Source organism: Thermobia domestica, chromosome 8 (genome assembly GCF_964235325.1).
Source record: "Thermobia domestica chromosome 8, izTheDome1.hap1.1, whole genome shotgun sequence".
In the NCBI taxonomy this organism is placed as follows: domain Eukaryota; kingdom Metazoa; phylum Arthropoda; class Insecta; order Zygentoma; family Lepismatidae; genus Thermobia; species Thermobia domestica.
Genome location: NC_137461.1, coordinates 185,225,652 through 185,251,040, shown reverse-complemented (window position 1 = coordinate 185,251,040; position 25,389 = coordinate 185,225,652). Strand labels below are relative to the sequence as shown.

The window sequence follows — 25,389 nt, the reverse complement described above, 5'->3', positions numbered from 1 at the left end:
ACGAAACATTTCTGTACAGCTTCGATTTTGTTAACAAGTGTGTTGGATAGACTATTCCAGACAACTGAACCAAATTCCAATTTAGATCTAACAAGTGTCTTATACAAGCATACATACGAACTACCATTTATAAAATCAGGCCATTGATAAAATATAAAACCTATTTTTTTCCTTGCTGATTGCACAACGTCATTTATGTGATTAGCAAATTTTAATTGTCTGTCATACAAAATACCGAGATCTTTAATTTGCTGAACTTTGTCTATTGTTACTCCATTGATTTTATACTTGCTAACAAAATATTGAGTTTTATTAGTGAATGTCATATGTTTAGTTTTCTCAGAGTTGATCATAATAAATTATTTTCACACCAATGATTTACTGTATCTAAATCTTTCTGCGGCAGATAATTATCATACTCGTTATTAACTACTCTAAAAAGCTTTATGTCATCTGCGTATAAAAGTATTTTTGAATATTCGACTTTTGCTGGTAAATCATTGATAAATAGAGAAAAAAGAAGTGGCCCCAGGGGAGATCCCTGAGGTATCCCCTTCCCTATTTGACCTTGACTAGATTTTACATTCCCTATCTTTACTTTAAAAGTTCTATTTGATAAGTAACTTTCAAACCAATTAATATATGACAATGATAGGCCAATGTTTGATAACTTACTTAGAAGTAATTTGTGATCAATGGAATCAAAAGCCTTTGACATATCGTTATATATAACATCTACCTGTTGATTACTTTTTAGTGCAAAGTATGTATAATCAGTAAAATGGATAAGATTTGTTGCAATTGATCTACCTTTATAAAAACCATGTTGCATATCACTTAATATATTCTTTACATTAAAATATAAATGTTTGTGCACAATTATTTCAAAAATCTTAGAGAAAACACTTACTAAACTTATAGGCCTATAATTTTTAACGTCGTTTTGATCACCATGTTTGTATATTGGCACTACGTATGACTGTTTCCATTTTGAAGGAAATATTCCCGTTTTTAACGATGCGTTATATATGTTTACTAAATTTGACGCTACTTCATTGCTACAGCCTTTAATTACATAATATGGAACGTCATCAGGTCCAGGTGTAGTACTTCCTTTAATTTTACTAATTGTTTCAATTACATCTTTTTGCGTAATGGATGGAACACAAATCGACATATAATTATCATTATTTTCTGTCAGTTTCGTAACCTTACATCTTTTACTTTGGTTGGAGTCAAAATTAAAAGAATTATAAAATACGACTTTAAAACTTTCTGCTATGTCAGTAATTTCTAACAATGATGTATCATTATACTTCATCTGTTTTGGTATTTGTTTATTGTGTGATTTTTTGAAAGATCTCCAGAAGTACACACTGTCTTTACAAATACTGTTCTCCAATGATAAGAAGTAAACTTTTCTAGCCTCTAGATATTTCTTTCTGACCACCTTTCTTAAGTCGGAGTACCTCTGATACCAAATTTTATTATTTGATTGTCTAGCCTTTACAAAATATTTTGTTTTCTTATTTATCAATGATTTAAGATGTCTAGTCATCCACGGGTCCCTATATTTTGTATTATTATTATACAGCTTCTTCGGTATGTAAGAATCAAAAACTTCATATATATTGTCATACAAGGTTTCAGACATTTTATCGACATTGTTGGTAGGATCATTAATTTCTTTTATATTTTTTATTCCGTAATAAACCTGTAAGAAATCCGCTTTCTTAAAGTCATAATTGCTGGTCTGTTTTGTATTCTTTTGAAAGTTATTATTTCTTATAATATTCCATGAGTACACAAATGGTGGGTGAAAACGATCAATTTTTGTAATTGGTTCAACATTAAAATTTATTGCACTATTTTCTATATTCGTAAGTAACAGGTCCAATACTTTATCCTTATTCATGACATCGTATGACTTATTTAGCTGATTCAATTGAAGAAGGTTGCTTAATTCTACTACCTTTTCTGCTTTTTTCTTAACATAAAAATTGCTAGCGGTTACAGTCCCAGTTTCCCAGTCGATTCCTCCAGCGTTAAAATCACCTAATATTATAAAATTACCGTTTATTGGTAACAAGTAAGAACTCAACCAGTCACAGTAATTTGTAAAATTCTTTAACGGTAAAGTAGGTGGAAAATAGTGCAAACAAAGTAAAAGTGGTTTATGGTCAGGGATTACAATTTTTAGTACTATTACATCTAACCTATCGTCAGGGACTTGTATCATTGAGTATGAATATTTATTGTTTATTAAAATCATACATCCACCCCCCTTAGATTTGTTTTCTAATAATAATAATAATAATAATAATAATAATAATAATAATAATAATAATAATAATAATAATAATAATAATAAAGTAAAAAGCGAGGGACAAGGATAAATGTTCTTAAGAGACAAACGTCGCACAGAAACAGAAACTGAACTCTAACAGGACACTGATTTGCCGTCCCAGTCCACATTAAATTTTAAGCCTTGCTCTTGAAGCTTAAGTTTCACTTTAAAGTGAACTGCCAATAATTATCATGTATTCTTAATATTTCAGGAAAATGTCCCGATTTCACGCTCTAAATATATGGTAGCCTAATCAGTAACAAAACTAGACATTTGGTGCCGAGGGCAAATGTTACGATTAGCATCTACTTCACTACATCTACACCAACGAACATACAGATTAGTTTGCTGGCGCCCGGGGCAGCTACCCTAGTTGCAGCATCTAGTTTTGGTCTGGCCATAGTTCTATTATTTTCGGTTACTTTTACCCTTGATTTCTAAAACTGAGTAATGAATGTGCCTTTACTTTATTAAAATGATGAAGTGAACACTGAAGCAAAAAGAGGAAATATCTTTTTTTTTTTTTTCCTATCAAATAGTGTTGGAACAGACATTTCAATTGGGATTCCTTACAGCAAAAGAAGTATACGTGACCCTTTTCTTTCTTTCGTTTGTTTACCTTCTCTACTTTTTAGAATTTTACGTGAATTCAAATACACAAACACTCCACACCCACACCGAATGGCCAAAGCTCAGCAGTAGAAGATCAGCTTAAGATTCGGAAGATGGTGTGATCGATCCCTCGTGGGTAAATCGACTGAAGAGATCCCCAAGATTCTTCCTCGATGTCACTGGGGAAATTTTTATGGCTCTATTGGCTTATTTCCTTTATTTCTATCCTATTAGTTTCTAATATTTCAAAGCCTTAAAATAAATTCAAATGTAGTTGAAATAACTTAACGCTACTATCCTGTACAGTGAAACCTCTACTAACGGACACCTCTGTAAAGCGGACACCTCTCATAACGGACATATTTTGTAATCCCCAAACACTGTAATAGGGAAAACCATGTTGACAAACCTCTCTAAGGCGGACACTCCCTAGTACGGACACGGACAGTCTTTTCTGTCTTTTATAGGTATTATTTACCTTCATATTACGGACACTTTCTCTAGAAACAAGTTGAAAAGTACAGAAAAAGTACATTTTCAACAATGCATACATGTATCACCAAGGAAGCATTGTAATAGCATTTTTCCTAACAACACCCTCATATCCTTTGCTTGCATTCCACTCCCACCCAACCTGTTTTAGAATCAAAAGTGATTGACAGTTACCTGGCATTTGGGATGACACGTCATTTTACTGTTCCGCTGGAATCAAGCAGAAGACATGTTTGGTATTTTTTGTCCGCGTATACGCATATTTTCTTAGTGCCTCTATTTGTAGAAGGAAATCTTTTTAAGTCATTCTGTATCGCATAAGCAATAAGGTGTAAGTTGTTGTCAGCTTTCGAAATGCGACGAGAAGCGCTAATGTTAAAATCGAATTGATTGAATTTTCGAAGAATACTGAGGTGTGCGAAGGATAGCTGAAAATTTTTGTATCGGTAAAACACAAGCACCTGAGATAATATAAAACCAAGACAAGTTAATAAAGTTGTGGTGTGAAAATGACAATGAAAATAGTGTCTCATTGCTTTGAACAAAGTTGGTGTGCAAATGAATGGTTTTGTAGAGTGCAGAATGAAAAAAAAAATCTTGTGTTAGGGTCGATGCTAAAAGCTAAGGATTTGGAGGTAGCAACAGAAATGGAAGTTTCAGATTTCAAGGTCTCGAGAGAGTGGTTAGAGAATTTTCGAATTAGACACAAAATTTCTTTCAAAGCGATTTGTGGAGAATCCGCAGATGTCGACATGCCCACAGTCATAGAACGGTTCGATAAATTGCCTTCAATAGTTTGTAATTACATATCATCTTGTTTACTAATTTACGTAAGAAAATATCGAAACCTCTCTAAGACGGACACCTCTCTATAGCGAACAATTTTTGATTCCCCACGTCTGTCCGCTTTAGAGAGGTTTCACTGTATTTGATGCTAAATTAATATTGTTAGCTTTGAGGTTAGATTTGAGAGAGGGGCATTATTTAGTATATCCTTTTGAAAATTTATGTCACCACTGATTTACTGTTCTGCATAATTCTTACAATGTAATTTTCACAGAAATGCTTAATGCTTAATTTTCTTAGAAATACATATTTTGACGAAGAACAAATATAAATCTGTGATAAAAATGGACATTCATTGACTGAACTTACTGAATGGAATATCTGTGGACCAGTCCCACGAACTCCTGATATATCTCTGATTACTAAACATCAGATCACGGGAGTAATTACCACTTTTACACAAAATAGCATTACTGCCGCGACCAAGTTGTAATTACCACTCGGTATCTTACCTGATGGTTAGTAATCCGGAGATTGTAGAACTGGCTGTGATAAACTTCAGAATTTCTCTAGTAGTACAAGTTTTGGGATTAAGCTACAGTTAAAATCGTTTTAAAGAAAATACTTCTGAGCGATTTATTTATAAAGAATTACTGATTTTTGTTAGCCTTATATCCCCAGGCTTTAGTTAGTAGTATGGGTCCACCAAGCGCTGACTCCGTTTTCCTTGGAGATCGCTAGTATCGCTTAACATCGCAGCAGGTTTCTATTGAGTTGCCAACGGCCAAGAACGTTAGGGAACTATACGTACTAGAGATAAGACCAGAAGGTAATCGAGAAGGAGAACCAGCAAGGGCGGCCATCAGCGGGGCAAGGTGGGGCGCTCGCCCCCCTAAGAGGAAATTGTACTTGGGAATATCGAGAACCCAATAGAATTTTTACATTAGTTACAGCAAAATTTGAAACTATATTTGAAATGTTGCTTATACTTGTCCCCCCTTGGAAACCACAACATGGACACCCTTGAGAACCAGTATCAGTGACAAATAGTAGGTATTGATAGTATTCAGTATCTTAATTTTCTCGAACGATTGGAATACGAAGAACAGAGAGGATGACAAAAATAATAAAAACTTCTGCTCTCTTCTTTTACTGTATATTAAACAAGACGGCTCGATATTATTTGATAATAATAATACCAAATTATTTAATGGATGCTATGCATTTGTTCTATGTCGTCATAATCAATGGAAATTAATTACTTAGTGTACGAAGACTTCTTTCGTCCAACACAAGTGCAATATTTTACTGCAATGCATATTATTTGATAATAATAATACCAAATTATTTAATGGATGCTATGCATTTGTTCTATGTCGTCATAATCAATGGAAATTAATTACTTAGTGTACGAAGACTTCTTTCGTCCAACACAAGTGCAATATTTTACTGCAATGCATGCTATTTGTAAGTAAGCATCTCTTATTTTAGTATGCCTTTCAACATCGAAACGTTTAGATGGTGAGGTCAATGCATACACCTTACAGATTTCGATGAATTAGATATTGTGTACTACAAACAAAAACGAGCCTGGAGCTTTTTACTCGGAACACAGACTATTGTAACGTACTGTATTCTGCAGTTGGGTAACTCTGCTGTCAAGAGATATTTCGGTAGTACTTTCACTTGTGGCCACTATCAACTCACCGTTTATCAACCTATAGCAGTATCACTCTGCGTGGGGAACCACTACGGGGGCCAAGGATTTGAGCAAGGGGGCCTGGCCCCCAGGCCCTCCCTTGGCTCCGCCACTGTCCTCCAATCTCCAAACAAAAACACTATAAAAACTATATCCCATAATTTATGGTTTCCATCTCTTAATAACAATTAGTACAAAATTAAATTGGTCTCAAATTATTAAGTAAATATTTTGAATCCATTTGACAACGCAATTTATCATTTTCAACCCGTGAATATATTATTAATTTCGTTAATGGCATATGTTTATACCAATTTGTGATCGAAAGTTACCGTAGGTTACCTTAATTAACTAAACGAAACAATCTCTCAGTTTTTGTATCAATCTGCCACAACACTCTAACACACCAAAGTTTTATTAATTTTTAATATTTCTGAATGGCGAAATTTCCTTTATAGCTTCTACTCTGGAATTGTTTGATTTCTAAGTTATCTCTATCTACTACGTACCTTGTATAGTTCACCTCTTGAAACAATTTTTATCAGATGACTTCGTGAAGCCATTTTCTCTTCAAGGACTAATCTACTTAATATAGCAGTTTTTTTTTTTTTTTAGTTTTATAATATTATCAAAATACATGTTAACAGTTATATACTGTACAAATCTCAATATTTTAATCGTCTTACAATCTAAGATACTACTACCGGTATGAATTCCTATTAATAAATTTCATACTCTAATACTTGCAGGTTACAATTTTACTTAAGCCTCTAGGATCAAGGCCGGCCTTAAGCCGATTGTACCGATTGCTTTCAATTGGGCCCCGCGCTTGCTGTCTACTCTCTAGTGCTGTTTTAACTGCATATTATGCCCTATAGCAAACAAGTGTGTTGTTTTCCCTATGAATAAATTTTGCTCCTAATACATGTAATTAATACATGTCATTCTGCTCGCGAGGTCCCCAATGCTTGCGGGGGGCCCGGCCAAGTGGTTGTGTTACCGTTAAGATTGCTCTGCTACTTTCGGTTGTCAAGTACATATAACACATTACAATACAGGTACATCCATGGACTTCACAAGGGAGGATATGGTCTTTCTTTACCAGTAAATGAATAGTTTGTATTAAATTTCCGGGCATAAGCAGATATTTTCTATTTAATGCTGCAGTAGTTTATATTTTTACGTTTACAACTTCTGTTGTAAAAATAGATATTATGTCCAGGGTGCATTCTGCACACCTCTAACATGCCTCTAAGATGAATTCATTTACTTTCATTTTCAAGTATACCTTTAATAACGGGTGACTCTTCATAAGAAATAGTACGCAGGTGTTAATGTTTTATTCAGTCATATTAACACCCAGTGCAAGTAGAGCCTATTTTTTAACCTTAAATTGCAAAGTAACTTGCGAAAGTCTATTCGTGTAAGACTAAATTGACCAAAAGAAAAAAAAAAACTATGGTATTTATAGTAATTATGACGCATTTAAGACGTCATTCTCTTATTTTCCACAATATAAGGATTGTTGGTAGCTTTTGCTAAATTTTTAAAACACGTCTTAAAGTACAATAATTATTGTTGTATGCATGGCCGCCCGAAGGGTGGGGCGAAGTGTCAGTTACATCAACTATATTTTCGATAAGTGTTCAATTCTTCGAAATGCATGTCAAAACTTGTTAGATTGGCTTACTGATACACTGTTGTATTTAATAGATTAGAATGAAATTCTATAGTTCTATAGATATTTACTATATTTAATATATGCAAAGTGACGTAGCCAGGATTTCATTTCGGGGTGGGTCTAGGGATCCTTTCCCGGAAAGTTTTCGGCAATGGAGACACTAAAACGCAATTTTAGGATTTCTATTAACAACTTTAAAATTTTCGAGGATTTCGGGGCCCTCAGTGTTTGGTAATGTGGGGACTAAAAACGTAATTTTAGGTTTTATTTTAACAACTTTTCAAAATTTCGGGACGTCACTAAAACAAGTAGTATTATGACTTTGTCATTTTCAGATACTCATATTGCTAGTTGTAGATCTACATAAATATAATTTTATATTGAAATGTACCTTATATATGTTTAGTCTATTAACTTTCACGCACTGTTTAAGCGCACATCTTGATTGCCATCCATTCTGACTGCAAAATCTCTATTAATGATATTTTTTTATTTGACGTTTCAGGATTTGTTCTTGGGAGATGGATGAGTAATGAAAGGGAGCGATTATGAAATTAAGGAGCCATTTCCATTTTCCACTGAACTCTCCCCACCCCACCCCACAGCTGTACAGAAAATTGACATCGACTGATCAACGTAGCTTTTTGTACTGAAGAAAACGATACTTTAATCAACAAGCTGAGTCAATGCTTTCGAATATTATTGCTTTTGAATTTAATATTAGAGTATATGGCCAGAAGTACTTTTTTCGATTTTAAAACAACGGTTAAAGAAAGAAACGCAGTTCTTAGGAAGTTTCCAAGGGGCAATATCAAGGCACATCTAATGGTACTAGAGCGGGTTTCCGGAAAGTTCCGGAATATTGCTTAAATCGGGATCGAATTTGGCTGAACTTGTTTGAAAGTAGACGTATTATAGGGAGCTGGTTTTATGCGAGGCTGAGGAATTCAGAGTTGACTGACAGGTGCCCCACCCCCATCACCACGAAACGGTCACTCGACGGTCCTGGGCAAGGTTGCCAGTTCGTTGTCAAAAAATTCACATAATACTCACTTAATTCAAAGAGTTTATGAAATCATGTAATCCCTATCGAAACATTTTTTTTAAACTCGTCATTTACAAATTTGCATAAGCAGTTACCGTATTTGGGTACATTTTGCATAGTACTTACTTCTATATTTTATAACCACCCACGTGGCGGAGTGGTCTAGCATTTTAGTCTCCGATTCCAACATAAAGGGGTCAATTCCGCTAAGGACAGCTGAATGGAATGGTTCAAATCCCACTTTATGCAAGAAAAAGTGTAGGTTCTACATTTAGAAGTTTCTAAGCTCGTTTAGAGCGTTAACTCTTATTATTAATAATAATAAATAATTGTAATTCTTATTAATAATAATCATATCTAAGAATATTCCGCTGTTTTGAAGATATTTTGTTGGCTCTAAAAATAACATTGTCTTTGTATAATACGTCTATTTACAACCTAATCGCAGGGCTTATATATACCACTTGAAATAAATAAATTACATACATAATTTCGTATTAACACTTAACAGTTTACAAGCAATGAAGAATATACCGGTATATGTTATATTTACGTTCGATTAATCATTATCACTAGAGACCAGGGGCCTTATGGAGAGTCGTTTTGACGTATGATTAGCGTCATACTAAAGGCCTGACTACTGCAGGAAACATATGTTAGTCGAATTCTTTAGTATGGCACTAATAACGCGTCAAAACGACTCTGCATAAGATGCCAGATGTTTAGGCATTAAAAACCTGGAAAATAGGTAGGCAAATAGGCACTTAAAATTTACAAAATAGGCACTAAAATGTAACTCAAAATAATGAAAAATACTCAATACAATGATAAAATAAATTCAGGTCATAGATAATGTTCATAGAATATAAAAACATACCTATTTAATATCTTCTTTTCCTGTATATATGAAAACGAACCTTGACATATATTCCATGTATATTTGGTAAATACATTCTCTACTGCATTTTTTCAATATATAGTCCAAATTTTATATATTTATCAGTAGACACAACAGTCCAAACTTTTACAGCACTTTATTAGTACGCATAGCAGTCCAAAGTTTTACGACTTCTTATCACTATAAACAACAGTTTCGGAAGAAGCAAAATCCTTTCTTGAAATTCTAAATTATATACTTCCTCCAAATAAAGTCTTATTTTGAAGAAAATTCATAGAATAGGCAACATTAGGCACTAAAGCAATTATTTAGACAGGAATGGGCGAAATAGGCAAAATAAAATTGGCTTAAATCGAAACTAAACATTTAAACTTCAAAACGTTATTTTTGATTATATTTTTAATATTAAAGAATAGGCATTTTGTTTAACATCCGGTCTCTAATAATCACTATCGGACATGCGCTGAGCAAGTTCAGAATCCGAAGACGAATTCTCGTCCTCTCCGCTCATATCATCATCATCATCACTATCAATACCACCAAGTTCAATTACAAAATTATCTATGGTGTCCTCTATTAATCCATCTTTCTCCCAGAACTGCTGCTCCACTCTAATCACGTGTTTGTTATACTACTCCCAATCCTCCGGTGTCACAGACTTCAGAGCATCTCTGGTCACTTCATCTAATCTAGACAAAGGCAAATCCCCTGTTGGATAATTTTCCTTAACAATTCTTTTGATTTTTGCCCAAGCTAGTTCAATGGCATTAAGTTCACACGTGTAAGGCGGAAGGCGAAGTACGGTACGACCATTGATCTTCAATAATTCATCAATCCGATATACTTTCTCTTGTGGCTTATGTTGTTCTATCAGCTGATGCAATTCAAACTTCTTCATATTTTGGGAAAAGGGAACTTGGTTGTCTTGAAGCCAGTTCATCATCTGTTTCACAGCATACTTTGAAGGTGGTTTGTTAATTTGTATGTTGTGGTAGGGAGCATTATCAAGAACAATGACACTTTCTTTGGGAAGATTCGGGACAAGTTTTTCCGTAACCCATTTCTCAAAATTAAATGAGTTCATTTGTCCGTGGTAGTCCCCAGAACCCCTTCCTTCTCTAAACGTTAAACTTGCCCCGTCAATAAACCCGCTACTTGCTCCAGCATTCACTAAAATCAACCTGTTCGAAGAACTTGGGTTTGAAGACACATGGTGTAAAGTTTCACTCTGCCAACATTTCTCAAACGTCAGATTGTTGTCCACCCAACTTTCGTCTATGTAAAGATATTTCTATTTTGTGACCTGTAATTTCTAATGGCCCTCAAATACCTTCCCCTCCAATTCACAATACTTGAACGCTCGATGAGAATCTTCCTATTACTCCTACATCTTTTCCATTGAAACCCCATACTGTGAAGCAACCGTCGTAAAGTGTGTAGCTTCCACGGAAAATCAACTTTTTGTTTGATGACTGACAATAATTTTGGTGCACTTGGAACAATTTTCTCTCGCAAATAGAAGCTTGTATAATATCACGTATAACGCACCTGTCAAATTCATCACAATGAAACCTATACTGTTCCACGTCGTTTTTTACCTGGAGTGGTGTGTGATGATTCACCAGCGTTCAGTCCCTCTTTCCGTATGTTTGTCACACTTCGCACAGAGATTCCTGTATATGTGGACACACGCAAATTAGGCTGTGGTAACAAATGCTTCAGTTTTTTCTCCCTACCGCACTGCACTATGACCTTCCTTATTACTTCTCTAGCTTCGCTGTGTATAGTTTGCCCTCTTTTACGCTGTGAAGCCATTGTCAAATGAATAACAAGCAATAAAACCGCAACACAACAGCACTCAAGAAAAAACCAACTCACACTAACTCTTCAGAATGACATTCACGTGACAATTTTCTACCCCTGGCAACGCTCACATATAGAAGGAGGGTAAGGGAGTGTCGCAAGAGTCAGGAAGAAAAATGTTGAAATTTTCCCCCTCTACCTCAGCCCCCCGCTGGGAAACAAGCTAGCTCCCTATAATACCTTATCTACACAAACGAGAAGTTGAGGAATGGTCCAAAGAAATGTATCTAAGGATTGCTATTTTGACCAAGAGTTTTACTAATGATAAAAAATGCATCAATAGATTGCAATCTTGGCCAATAATTAGTTTTTGAATCAGGGGCCATAAAATTTTTGAACGGACCCTAAATCGAGTTTTCGTATTTTGGAAGAATTAAGGACATCTTACTGAGTTAAGTGCAAATTTGGGTTTGGCTACACTGTATGTAGTTCTCCAGATAATTAGGTATGGTACCGATTCTGAGACGAGATCGAGACTAGTCTCGGACTCGGTACCATCCCTAAATATTTGTTAATTTAATTGCGTACTTTTCCACCTCACAATTGTTTTTACTTTACAGTGTATTTTCAACCGTATGTTTCAAGCAAATGCTGCATCAAGTTGTTTTATCGGCTTTTGTATTAATGTTGGAACTGGTTTTGCAACGAATTCCATCCCGATTTAAGCAATATTCCGGAAACCTGCTCTAATACCATTGGATGTGCCTTGATGTTGTCTCTTAGAAACTTCCTAAAACTACGTTTTTCTTTCTTATCATTCTTTTAAAATAATAATAAAAAAGTGCTTCTGGCCATATACTGTAATGTTAAATTCAACATGCAATAATTTTCGAAGGCATTGACTCAGCTTGAAAATTTAGGTATCTTTTTCTTCAGTACGAAAAGCTACGTTGATTAGTCAATGTCAATTTTCTCTACAGCTGCGAGGGTTGTCGGTGGAAAATGGAAATAGCTCTTTGTGTGCTCTCCCATCGGAAATCGGGTTCGAGACTATGTACACCACAGGCGCATGCACAAACCACTAGGCCAGCAGGGAGAGCGCAATATATATATATATATATAGTATATTTCAAAAGAATACCACCAACATTTGGGAGATGATTCCTGACACCAAGATAAGACAAAAAGTATAGAGCAACTTGGGTGCACAAATACTTCCTTTTGGAGTTATAAGCTGCCGGAAACATTCAAAAGAAAAGAACTTTAAAGGTCCATAGCTCCAAAACTATGGGATGTACCGTAGTCAGGTCAGGGCTTTACCTAGAAACTGGTATGTGCCCTATTCAAATATCCAAGTTTCAGTATCCTGCAGTATTTTCTCAAGATTTTTTTTATAGAGGTAGTTGGTGAGTACTTCAAATATGCCCGTAGCCGAACTTCCTCTATAAAAGTTGTTGCGTGAGTACCTTAGGATTCTGAAATATGTATTTTTTTGTAGCGCACATATTGGGTTCAAGGTGAAGTCTTCATCTGACCACCGTAGGCCCCATAGTTTTGGAGCTATTGACCTTTAATGTTTCATGTATTTGGCAGCCGATAACTCCGAAAGGAAGCGTCTGTGCAACCAGGTTTGTCTATACATTTTGTCTTATCTTGGAGTCAGGAATCACCTTTCAAACGTTGTCGGTGTTGTTTTGAAGCACCCTATATATGCTGGCTCTACAGACCCTGGTGCAAGTTAATTCTACCCTGGGGGCCCGCAAAATATTCCCAATCGGGCCCCGCGCCACCTAAGGCCAGCGCTGTCTAGAATTATCCTGAAACTAAGTCTGATTCTATTTTAATGACCGAATTATCTAACAAATAAATCTAACAACAATAATGAAAATAAAAAATAAGCTAAAGTAGTTACATTTCTCTACGCTGGGTGATTAATATACATCATTAACCCTCGAAGCACCAAGGGAGGTGCTCATGCATCCCAGTTTCAATTTTTTATGCACTGTTCCCGTATTTTTGTGCATAAATTTATACAATGCGAGCTCCTAAATACAATTAAAAAATCTGCTAAAATATGTTAAATGCATTTATTTGTTAATTTCAAGCGTAATTATAAAGCATAAGCACGGTGTTACGTATTAAATTATTTCTATGTGGGGTGCACCTGCACCCCTCCTTGGTGCTTAACGTAATTTGCTAGCCTTGTTGCTACAAGGATTAAAGTATGCAATCCAAAGTGTAATATTTGTTAGAAGCCTTTCTTAACCGTATTATCAATGGTCTGCTTCTACAGCGATTCACCTGGTACTAATCTTATCAATGAAGCCATAAAACATGGCTATAACTGTATACTGCAAGAGGAGTTCTAAAACGGCTTATTCTCAATGATGTATATGAAACATGTATTTATTCTGCTTCACTACTTACAAAGTCTTAAACTCTTCTTTCAGATCAAATCATTGTTGTATAGATTTAGCCGTCGTTTCTGTACCTTTTACTTACTTCTCTGCCGAATCACTTTATTTTTATCTGCCAAGAGTGTCTCCAATCTCTGAGTCTTCTCCTGCTGCCGTGCCTATCCTTGAAACTTGAACTATTGTATTTAAATTCAGTTTTTTATTTAATCGGAATCTCCTAATCCTGTTGTTACTATCGGTATTTAGATTTTCTTGGGTCGGTCCAGTCTATTATTCCCATTTAACTTTCGTTTTCTCCTGAGAAAATCAAGTTTCACCAATTAACTCCTTTGCCTTGTGATTGAGCTTTTTTTCCTTGAGCTCTCATATTTCTGACTGATTTAACATTATTATTTTGTTGTTAACCACCAATCACCTAATTCTATTAGTCACCAATATTAATCCTCTTACACCTTAAATTGTCTGTCTGGAAATCACTAAAATCTATATTGATGGTATCGTCTACTCGATTGACCGTTGCTGGATGCTTGTGACAAGTTTGGAGTGTATAAGTTCAGCTCTATAAGATATGCATTTAGGGTTTGATGTAGCCTCGGAAAGACTTGATGAATTACTTCCACCGTAAACAATCATACCAGCAACATCCTCATTTATGAAATCATCCTGGGCGTTAATCATGACCATTACCCTGACCGTTTACGATTGTCATTGCAGATTCATTTTTATCTGAAAGGATAATCCGACCTTTCACTGTTATACCTTATACTCAGAGAACAGCACACTTCCGTATGGCAATTCTTGTTGGCTGAAGTCAACACAGTGAAATTCGAGAGTCTAACTTTTCACCGTACCGATGGCACTGAGTCGCCGTATGACAGTGGTATGGCAGATGCCTTACTCATCTGCAATAACACGAACAGTTTCCGAGCCGCTGAGAAGCACATCTGAACATGACGCCAATCGATGCCCACAGGGCTTATTTTGCAATACTGTCACTGGAATGAAATTGGACAACCTGGCCAAAATAGATTATTAATTATTTTTTCTTTACGGCTTGCCGCAAAATGTCCCAATTTGAATTTGTAAAGAAAAATCAGCCGCAATTGTGTGTTCTACATGGTACACTGTCACTTTCAACGACGCACTATCTCGTGACTGTCTAGACATTCCTACCAATTTACTGCAAGTGCACAAGCTTTGTGACGTTAGACTTGACCACCGACATAACAAGGCTAGTGGTCGCCTGGGCAAGAACTCGTCTTAGTCGCCTCCCCTGACCAACCAAACCAAAACGCTCCCCGATTTCACCTGATATTGGCATCACACGGTAATTCGCCTACTCCATTTTTCTTCAAGTGATAAAGGTTGATTTCAAAATTACAGTACATAATTTAATTTTTAATACAAGATGAAACACCAGACTAATTAGTAGTTGATTGCTAAATAATCCTTGACATATTCTTACAGTCTTACAGAGGAAAATAGCTATATTCTTAAATAGTGATCGGTTGACAACACACATACTGAAAATTTTATTCCTTAACGACGCTATCAATTGCCTTGACCATACCAGCACGCGGATTTACTGGAATTTTGTCCCACAGAAGTTCCTTTAGATAGATATTAGTTAATCTATTGATACGAGGCTGGCGAATTTAAGCACACTTATAGACTATCGATTTGGGTTTACGCCCGCGATTGTGGGATAAGAATCCCTGCGGAAAACTGAACATGAAACGAATTGGAAATATTAGTAGTTTTCTTTTTAGAGACAAGATGCGATTTCTTTCTCTTTTATAAGTATATTGGTTCTGATACAGAATTGTATTTATTACCTATTTCCATTGCAAAGAAAATAAATGTTCTTATATCCTGACTAAAAACCAGCATTTTTGGACTGCTGCTGGATCTACCTAGAACTTTTGTGTTTATTTTGTTTGTTTGGGTTGGTTAAGCGTGCTTAAAAGATGTGACAGCCTCATGTCAGTAGACTTAGTGGCACGTAAACGAACTCCTACGGGACAAAATTCCGGCAGACCGGTAGCGCTGATATGTTTCTAGCAATTAACAGCGTCGTTAACAAACAAAATATTTTATTGTTTATTTTATCCAAATACACTATGGAATGATAAATCTACTTATTAACAAACTTTAACATTCTACAGTTTAGTTGATTTTGATTTTGAGTTTAACGCCTCTTTTTAGCAGCGAAGCTATAAGAGACGTGGACCTACTGATTAACATGGAATCCGAACCACATGAGCTCCCTTCGGGAATCGAACCCGGGTCTTCCGCGCCAAAGGCTCTACAGTTTAGTGCTAGCAAAAGGATACAAATACAATAAAAATGAAAATTATTTTCAAAAACAATTGCTTTAAATAAAATCCTGTGTAGAATTCATTATGTTGTGTAGCATTAAGTACAGTAATAGGCCTAACGCAGTAACACTAGGGCGATTCTAGGTTAGTTATTTTGGGTAGGCTGGGGTGTCTGGAGTAATTCACAAGTTAGTTCAGGGTCCCGCAGCAGAAGGAAGGCTGATCAGTTTTTAAGGGCCTTATGTAGAGTCGTTCTGACGCGTGATTAGTGCCATACTAAAGAGTTCGACTAGCATACGTTTCCTGCAGAAGTCAGGCCTTTAATATGACGCTAATCATACGCGAAAACGACTCTGCATAAGACGGTAAAATTTCTATTCTATCAAATGTGTTTATATGTTGTCGTAGAGCTCTCATAAGCATTTATGAAAAATGGTTTTCTCTGAATGAGAATATTGCCCGTAGTATAAAAGCGCTATACAAAATTAGAAAAGCTAATAACAGCTTGAGAGTTCTGTTTAGAAAATTAACTATCAAACAGTCCAAGGATTTTTAAATTACCCTTAGCTGTTGGCATACTTCGCCACTATAAATTGCATTTCTATTGTTTAAAGTATTACTATGATTATTAATAATGGTTTCTACCTTAATGAAAATGTTATGTCCTTACTGGAGTTCAATTAAGAAACTCGACTCCTGAGTGTGAAGCTGATTGACAAGGTTAAGAGTTAGGACTGGAATCACAGACGCTATTTGAGGTTATAAGCACTCATTCAGCTTATATCTCACGCACACTAAGGTATAAGTAAGACTCGCCCTTACTTTCGTAAATTCACAAGGCTATATAAATCATTACACCATGTCTTTCTTTTCTAATTTAGTGGCCCTTTTAAGTACTCTGCTTTACAGAGTCGATGAATGAATGAATTGGGTAAAATGAAGTTCAAGTGAGTTCAGGGTCCAATGAGCCTAGAGTTGCCTGATATTCGTCTAATGAGGATATGGGAAAACCCTAAAAGAAACCTTATTCAGACAACCAACCGTTACCGAGATTCGTACTTGGGACCTCTTCCATGGTAAGCGAGCACACTAGCAGGGGCAGGCCTAAATATGTATTCTTATCTCCGACAACCGTCTGAAGAACAGATCCTCATACCTAAACTCCAATTTGCATTTAGGCCTATATATAGCACGACAGTTCAACTCAAAAGGATCACTGAAAACATTGTATAATCTCTTAACAACCGAACACAAACATTAGCCGTCTTTCAGATGTCGAAAAAGCTTTTCATAGAGTCTGACATGACGGCCTAATTTACAAGGCCCGTCATTTACGTATCCCATCTTATTCCATTAAGGTCATTGCCTCCTTTCTAAGAGATCGCAAATTTCAAGTGAGATATATTACAGCAACATCTGACATCATGACATCAAAGCAAAGTTCCGCAAGGATCGTGTCTGTCACCAATCTTCTATTTGCTCTACACGGCAGATATACCTACAACAGTCAATACACTTATCACCACTTTCGCTAATGATTTGGGTATCTTTACTACCAGTCATGTCATCAATTATGCAAAAATCTGGATTCAACGCCGTCTTAATGTGATACAGGATTGAACTGAAAACTAAAGGATTAAAATAAATCCAGAAAAGACTATTCTTGTACACCACTTTACCAAACACCGCCATCCAACTCCAGTTATTCTTTACTACAATCATCTCCGACTACAACAACAAGCTGGTACCAAATACTTGGTGTCTACTTTGACCAAGAACTAATCTTCTGTACACATCTACAACAACTGGCTGCAAAGCTATTAAAGGGCTACAAGTACTGAACTGTCTTTTAGATCACTACAACTTAAACTAGAAACCGAAGTTCTAATATATAATATGATGATCAAACCTATGTTACTCTATGCAGTACCAGCCTGAAAAAATGCGACATACTCATCGGCGGAAAATACAAATAATCCAAAGTGGCACGAGCCATAACGGACAGACGAGAAACACATGTATAGCACAATTACATGAAGATCTCATTGTCAGATTGCCCTATATAGAGGAAGTCATCAATATTGCAAATAACAAATTTTGGAGAACAATCCACAACTCCGACCAGGAACTATTCCAATCCATAGGCACAAGACAAGCACGACGTCACATTTATGCCTGCCTAAGACCACCGTAAATACAAATACCACTAAAAGAATCTTTCTTATTCTCCCGCCAGATACCAGCAACCTGTAAACTACTACAAGATGAATAACTTGGTTACTCTGAAACCATATGGAAATCTACCATCAACTCCCAATCTCCTTCTAAAAAGAGGCTGCGACAGTTGCGCCTCATTTTGTAACACCAGATACCACCACTACACAATGGCAAAGATTATGCATGTGAGGCAAGGGCTTCAAAGACGAAGCCCGGTACTCAAAAATAGAAACCTGTCTAAATAAGTGAAGTGAAGTGGACATCCGAGCTCAAATGGTACAACAATGGATATTTCTTTTATTCGCAATGGAACTCATGTTAGGAATAACATACTCGCTCTGGCAGCAGCTTCAATCGCAGGATTTCGATTTGATGGCAGCTGGAGTCCTGGTAAAAAGCACCAAAGAATATGCTCAAAAGTAGAAGCAATGAGAAGTATGAAAAATTAGTGAATAAAGGCATGTCATTGGCCAACTCCAGCAACATCAATCGAATGAACTGGGACTAAAAGGCAAAGGACTGTGTCTTCACTTCTATCAGAGAGTGTAGTCCTCACTTCGGTGGGACAAAGTGAAAGAAATTCAAAATCTGTCTATTTTAGTGTATTAGATACAATTCAACCGGGGATTCTTAGAACATCAAGATATTATGGAAGCAACACATGCATTCCGTAAAGGAGATGCCGCTTTCCTCGACAAAAGAATATTCGATCCTCTAAATAATAAATACCAAACTTCCTTTGATATTAACCTATTAAACAAACAGCTGCCTTTGGCGAGAAACTTTCTTAATCACACAAACAATTCAACTTCTCCGATTGAATATTTGCAGAACCTACACAAACTTTCAGTGATACTCGTATATTCAGAAGTTATTGCTCTGTTAAAAATTTATCCGACACTGCCAATTTCCACCGCCTCAAATAAACGATTTTTTTCTGTTCTAAAAAAGAGTAAAAAAAACTATCTCCGGTCATCAACTTCCGATGAGACCTTAGCTGTAGAGTGGGACAGAGGCAGACCAAAACAAAATTTTCACACGGGCGAAGCGACTTTTTAGCGCCCCCTAGTCCTAGCCTATATTTTACATTTTATTACAGTGATTTTAATATTTTAAACCCATTTTTCAAACAGAAAAATTAATATCGGTACTCAAATACATGTTATAGATGTATTCAGTATTTAAAATTATACAGATGGTATCAACATTGAGTTTTTGTTATTGTTATTTGGAGGGACTCAGGGTAAAAGGTAACAAGTCACTTTTTTTTTCAATTTTCGGTTTTTAACACAGAGTTGTAGTATTTTAAATGGCGCTTCTCTATATGAAAAGCACTATGAAAAAAAAAAAAACGTGACCAAAAACAAGTACAAGGGACGTGCAAAAGGGAATAATTAAGCTACAATGGAATCCACACTAGGTAAAATGGAATAAGATGACTTGTTACCGTTTACCCCGAGGAGTTTGTATTAAAAATACTGACTGCAGGTTGTGATAAGATAGTGACTTATTCCTTTATGTTTCCCAATTCAGTTTGATTGTGGTAGAATGCGGGAAGGACTAAAATCTACTGCAGTAACAATGTATTCATGAAGGAGGAAAGTTTTAGAAATGGTAAAAACAAAACATGATGAAGAACGTAAAAGTAAAACGTCGGTTTCTACAGTAAATCCAACTGTTGGAAGAAAATTGAATTTTATGGCTAAAAAATTTAAGCTAACTAAACGTACCAATGGTGAAGGTACGCATCAGCCTAGTACATCCAGTGTGGAATTAGAACTGTGAATCGTACATAGAAAATAATATTTTTTCGGAAGTGCAGAATGAAACTGTGAACGAAACTGAAGAGGAAGGAAGTGTGTATTATGTCTTGAGTAGTGACGAAAGTCATAATGATCCTACTTACGAGCCAAAGGTTGAGGAAGTAAGCCCACTGCAAGAAGAAAATGAGTTTAAGAGTGCCAGTACAAGAAAAGGTGTTAAAGGAAGGATAGAGAAATAAGAAAGAATAGGAAGCTATCCAGAAATACAGGACAGGGTTACGTAACTGAAAATGGAATATATGTCACGGAAAGATCTTTTATTATGTTAGGCAAATGCCGTATGAAATGTAAACAGAAAATTAGTGAAGGGACGCAAAGAAAGTTGTTTGATATATATTACAAAATGGGTTCTCGCGATCGGGGCGATTTCTCCCCTTCCGAAGAGGAAACTTTCTTATTTTATATATAAATAAAACCGATCCCAGAGTTTGGAGCTCTTAAAGGTAGCTCACAGTAGCAATATTACAATCTAACGTTTTCCCACCCAGAACTCTGTCTTGGATCCGCCCTTGCCTGAAAGTTTCAAGTGTTTTACGTTCCACGGTTATAACGGTTAGGCTAAAGAAGACGGTGAAGATGAGAAATGAATGAAATGGTGGAATGAAGAAAGTGAGAGGAAACGGGAGAAACCCAAGGAAACCCACGGACACGGTGTTTGTCCACCAGAAAGCTCACTTGGCGGGAAAAGGGTATGAACCCGGGACCTTATGCACCAGAGGTGAACGCTCTACCGCTGAGCCATCGCGGCCCCAGAATAAAACAGAATAGTTACTTATCAATACCATATCTCCGTAAATGGAAAGAATATATGGTAAAATGTGCAAGTCGTGTTTTCTGAAAGTGTTTGATGAGAGACCCAAATTTATGTGGCTTATTTGCCAACAAAAGCAAAAATCTCCAGGATGTACAGAGACTCCTGACAAGCGAGGCAACCTTTCTCCTCCAAATAAAATAAACTCATACAGATTAAGAAAAAATAGTGATTTTCTAAATTCTTTGCCAGTAAATGAAAGCCATTATTGTCGAAAAGAAACTAGTAAAAAGTACTTACCACCGTATATGACATTAACTGAGGTGTCTAAGAAATACAGGGAACAGACACAAATTCCTGTTGGTTATTTATTTTTTGTGAATATCTTCCATAATATGAACATTGCCATTAAAAGCCCCAAAAGAGACACATGCCATTCTTGTGATGCATTTAAAATTAAGGTTACATATGCTTTGAGTGAAGATGAGAAAGAAATATTAAAGCAGCAGGAAAACATCATACAGAGGCAGAATTAGCTTATGAGTCTAAAATCACAGATAAAATGCTAGCAAAAGAAGAGACAGTGCTTGTTTTCGATCTTCAAAAGTGTATTCCCATACCCTGCATACAAACATCAACTGCGTTCTACAAAACACAACCCTGGATATATAACTTAACTGTCCGTAATCTAAAGAAAGAGAAAATCTCATGCTATGTGTGGTGTGAAACCGTACGAAAAAGAGGGGCAAATAAGATTTTTTTCTTGTGTATCAAAGGCTATTTCAGCTTTACCAAAGGACATTAATCACGTAGTGCTTTACAGTGACTCTTGCTATGGACAAAATAAAACCACTCTCCATTTGTGGCAATGTGTGTATCACTTACGAACAAAAGAACTCACATAAACATTTTGGATCATAAGTTTCTCGTACCAGGACACAGCAGAATGGAGTGTGACTCTGACCATGGGAAGATAGAAAAACTTAAAAAAAGGATACCAGTGCCCACCTCTCATCCTCATGACTGGGCACAGTTAGTAAGAGTTGCTTCCAAGAAAAAAATCCTTTTGAAGTAATTGAAATGAACTAAGACGATTTTCTTGATTTCTCCACACTAGCAAAAACTGAGCTGCAGATGAAGAAAGCAAACGATGAGGGAGCAAAATTTGTACGGCAGTATTTGAAGTTGCTCCGTTATTTTCGTAACGAACCACTGAAGCTATTTTATAAAACATCACTCAATGATGACAAATTCTGTGTTATGGACCTTTCTCGACGACACATAAAGATTCTCATTTTGGAACCTCGAGTGTGTTACAGTGCATTATTTCTAATCTCAGCAGAAAAAAAAAGAGAGATTTATTATCTCTTTTGCCTTATATTCCACCAATATTTCATGACTTCTATACAGGTTTAGCTACTGCAACCAATGTGCAAGATCCACTGCTTGAAGATGATGAATAAATGCAGTTGATGGGGGAAAGTTTGTAGTTAGCTCCTCACAGTGTCATCATATTATTTCTAATTTTAATATAAACGGAAGGAGTTTCTTTGCAAATGTACTATTGGTCGGTGTGCACGCAGGCATACCTAACAATATAAACATTTCTAAGCAGAATCTTAACTAATATTTTTAGTACTTTGTAAGGACTGCGAAGTTAGAAAGTATGTTATTCATTAAATTAATAGTAAACTTATTAATAACCACTGTTTTTATCATAATTTTTATATTGCAAAAGTTATATAACCTTAGAAATTATATCTCAATAAAATAATAGTTGACAAACTTTTTTATCGTGTGTCGTAAGACTTCATCTCATGGCATCATCATCATCGGTTGTTAAATATTAAAGATACAAAAAGGAATTGGAACACACGCGGTTGGGACGAGTGAGGAATAATAGTTGAAAACCTCGACGAGTGTCCGAGATTTTCAAGTGTTATTGCTAACTAGTCCCAGCCGCGTGTGTTAAAATTCGTTTTTGTCTTTTTAATGTTTAGCAACCGATGGTAGAGATGCGATGAGATGAAGTCTTAGAATATACGATAAAAAAAAAATTGAACAGTATTGTCAACTATGTGTGCTCCAGTCTCTTTTTATTATTTTTAAATACGTGACAATCTATGGGAACAATGTGATATTGCTGAAAACGTTCTAACAATATTCTGGTTACTTTGTACATTTAGTAAATCACATTATGTATCAATATAAACGTTTATGTAGTCTAACATGACAGTTCTATTAGGAATAATGTAATTTTAATTGAATATGATCAAGACTTGTTCCCTTTTTACTATATCAATATGTAATTGAACTGAAGGGAATAAGTCACTTAATATTACATAATATCGTTAACAATGTTGGTAAGATTAAAATTCCAATTCGACTTCAAAGTATTTACAACGAAACATATTGTAAAAATTTCACATTTTTAAATTATTTCTTTTTGTGTTTTTTTTACTATACTCCAATTAGTTTTTTTGCTCTCCTGAAAAATGAATAAAAATGACTTGTTACCTTTTACCCTGAGTCCGTCCATTTATGTACCGAAAACAATATCGAACAGCATTTATTGACTATTACTAATGACGACATGATTACTGCTATATTGTAAATTGTTTTGTAATATCAGTAACATCAGGAGTCATTCTACCATACATCCGACTATGTAACAATCTACAGTATTCTAATAGAGTGAAATACCAATAAATAAATTTCACATATGTTGAACGTATTTTACATACAGCAATATAAACAACTCTTTTTAGGTAGGTCCTAGTAGTTGAAGTCCATAGCATTCATAAAACTTACCTCATGAATTTGTACAAAAGCTGAACACTCTTACAAAACTAATTTTAATAACAAGTTTTATAAAATATTAGAAACCCTCTAACTTTCGTAAGTTTGATAAGTAAGTAAAACCATATCAAAGTCAATTTAGGAAACTTTATGAGAAAGCGTCTATATCTTTTCCTTCCGTAAAAACAGTATCTTAAAATCTAGAATAATTTACACGAATTGTTTTTTTCTAATTTTGCAATCTTTGTACTCAGGCATGATAATTAATATCATAACAAAACTTGAGAAAAACCATAAAGAGTTAAATTCCACTATTACTGAAAATTAGCAACAAATTAAACAATTTTAAATACATTTGTTTTCAGCACCTCATAACAACTACAATGTAACCTTCCGAGCTTTTTTATCTACAAAATCTCTGACAATGACATCTATGTCACTATCTTGAATAATATCGAAGTCAATCGACATCATGGCGAGTCCAACGAGGCGCTCGTGGCACATGGTAGATCTCAAATAATTTTAAATTAATTTTAATTTTGAGAAACATTTAGGGTTCCGTCGATGAAGCATGAACCCACAACGCGAATCACCCACACTCAACTGCGCACTATTACCTTACCCGAATTTCTTCGGATGCGTCAAATCAATGAAGATTACTCTCTGACCAGTACCGCACGTTTCGCTTATTAACTTCTTCTGATACATAAAAGTTTGCCTCATAAGTAAACAATACTTGAGAATCGAATGTGGAGTTTTGTTGTATTGCTCTGTAGCTCATTGAGCAAATTCCAAACGAAGATCTAAATCATCTTCTGCAAGGTGCTGGTAAAGTTGCAATTTATAAGTGTACTACTTACTCGCTAATATAAGCACGGTTGATGTGCAACTAACACCACTTTCATGGGTTACATGTTTAGGTGTGCTTCTCTTGGGACCTTTCAGAATGATGCCAATACCGCCACAGTTGTTGCGTCACCTGTTGCAATCTGCCAGTCTTGGGTCAATCTGTCACACATTTGAAAGTTAGAATTTCTTCAGGGATTTGAACACAGTACAGTTGCTGATGGGAATCCTTTCCGGCTAAAATAGTCTGCAATCACTCTTGCTTCGTTCTGCAGATACCAGCACGGTCTCAATGCGCTTTACATACGTCAAGGCCATCTTCTGTTAGGAAGTCACCTGCAAAGATATATATAAAGAAACAGTCATAATTTTGTATTGATTACTGCTACAGCAAATAATAGTGTCACTCAATTTCTACGAAAATTTGCTATGAAATAAGTAGACGTAAAGTTAAATAATAATCGTGAGGAGATAGATAATAATCATTCTAAAATAGGTTGGCTTTACAAAGAATGTAGTTCACTCAAGTTTCTGTAGCAATGAAACCTTGGGCTTTCTAAAACATACGGTTAATTACAAATAATTTCAAAATAGTCAAAAAAAAAAAAAAAGATATCAAAACATTTACTAGAAGTAAGTAACGCCAATGTACAGTAGTTTATGGTGATTATTTGTTATTTTAATGCTGTGTTGGTTAGTTTAAGAATAACCGAATTGGTTTGTGTAAAAATATTTACACTTTCAATTAAAGGTCTTCAAAGTGATTTCAAAATAGAACTAGTGAAGAAATTATTTCTTTAAAAAAGAAAAATGTTCTAGTATCTACACTTCTTTTCATAAAACGGACCAGATTTG

The 25,389-nt window shown here is 35.6% G+C and overlaps 1 protein-coding gene and 1 long non-coding RNA gene across 3 annotated transcripts in view; one reads left to right on the top strand and one right to left on the bottom strand.

The window, feature by feature from the left end:
- The window catches only part of slf (C-type lectin domain-containing protein slf), a 158,306-nt gene that overhangs the window by 49,909 nt on the left and 83,008 nt on the right, over positions 1 to 25,389 (top strand). The gene's annotated exons all lie outside the window — the stretch shown is intronic.
- The window catches only part of LOC145693369 (uncharacterized), a 156,157-nt gene continuing 147,156 nt past the window's right edge, over positions 16,389 to 25,389 (bottom strand). For both annotated transcript variants that reach the window (XR_014132753.1, XR_014132754.1), the window contains exon 2: positions 16,389 to 24,870. This is a non-coding gene — a long non-coding RNA (uncharacterized LOC145693369). The remainder of the gene's footprint in view (positions 24,871 to 25,389) is intronic.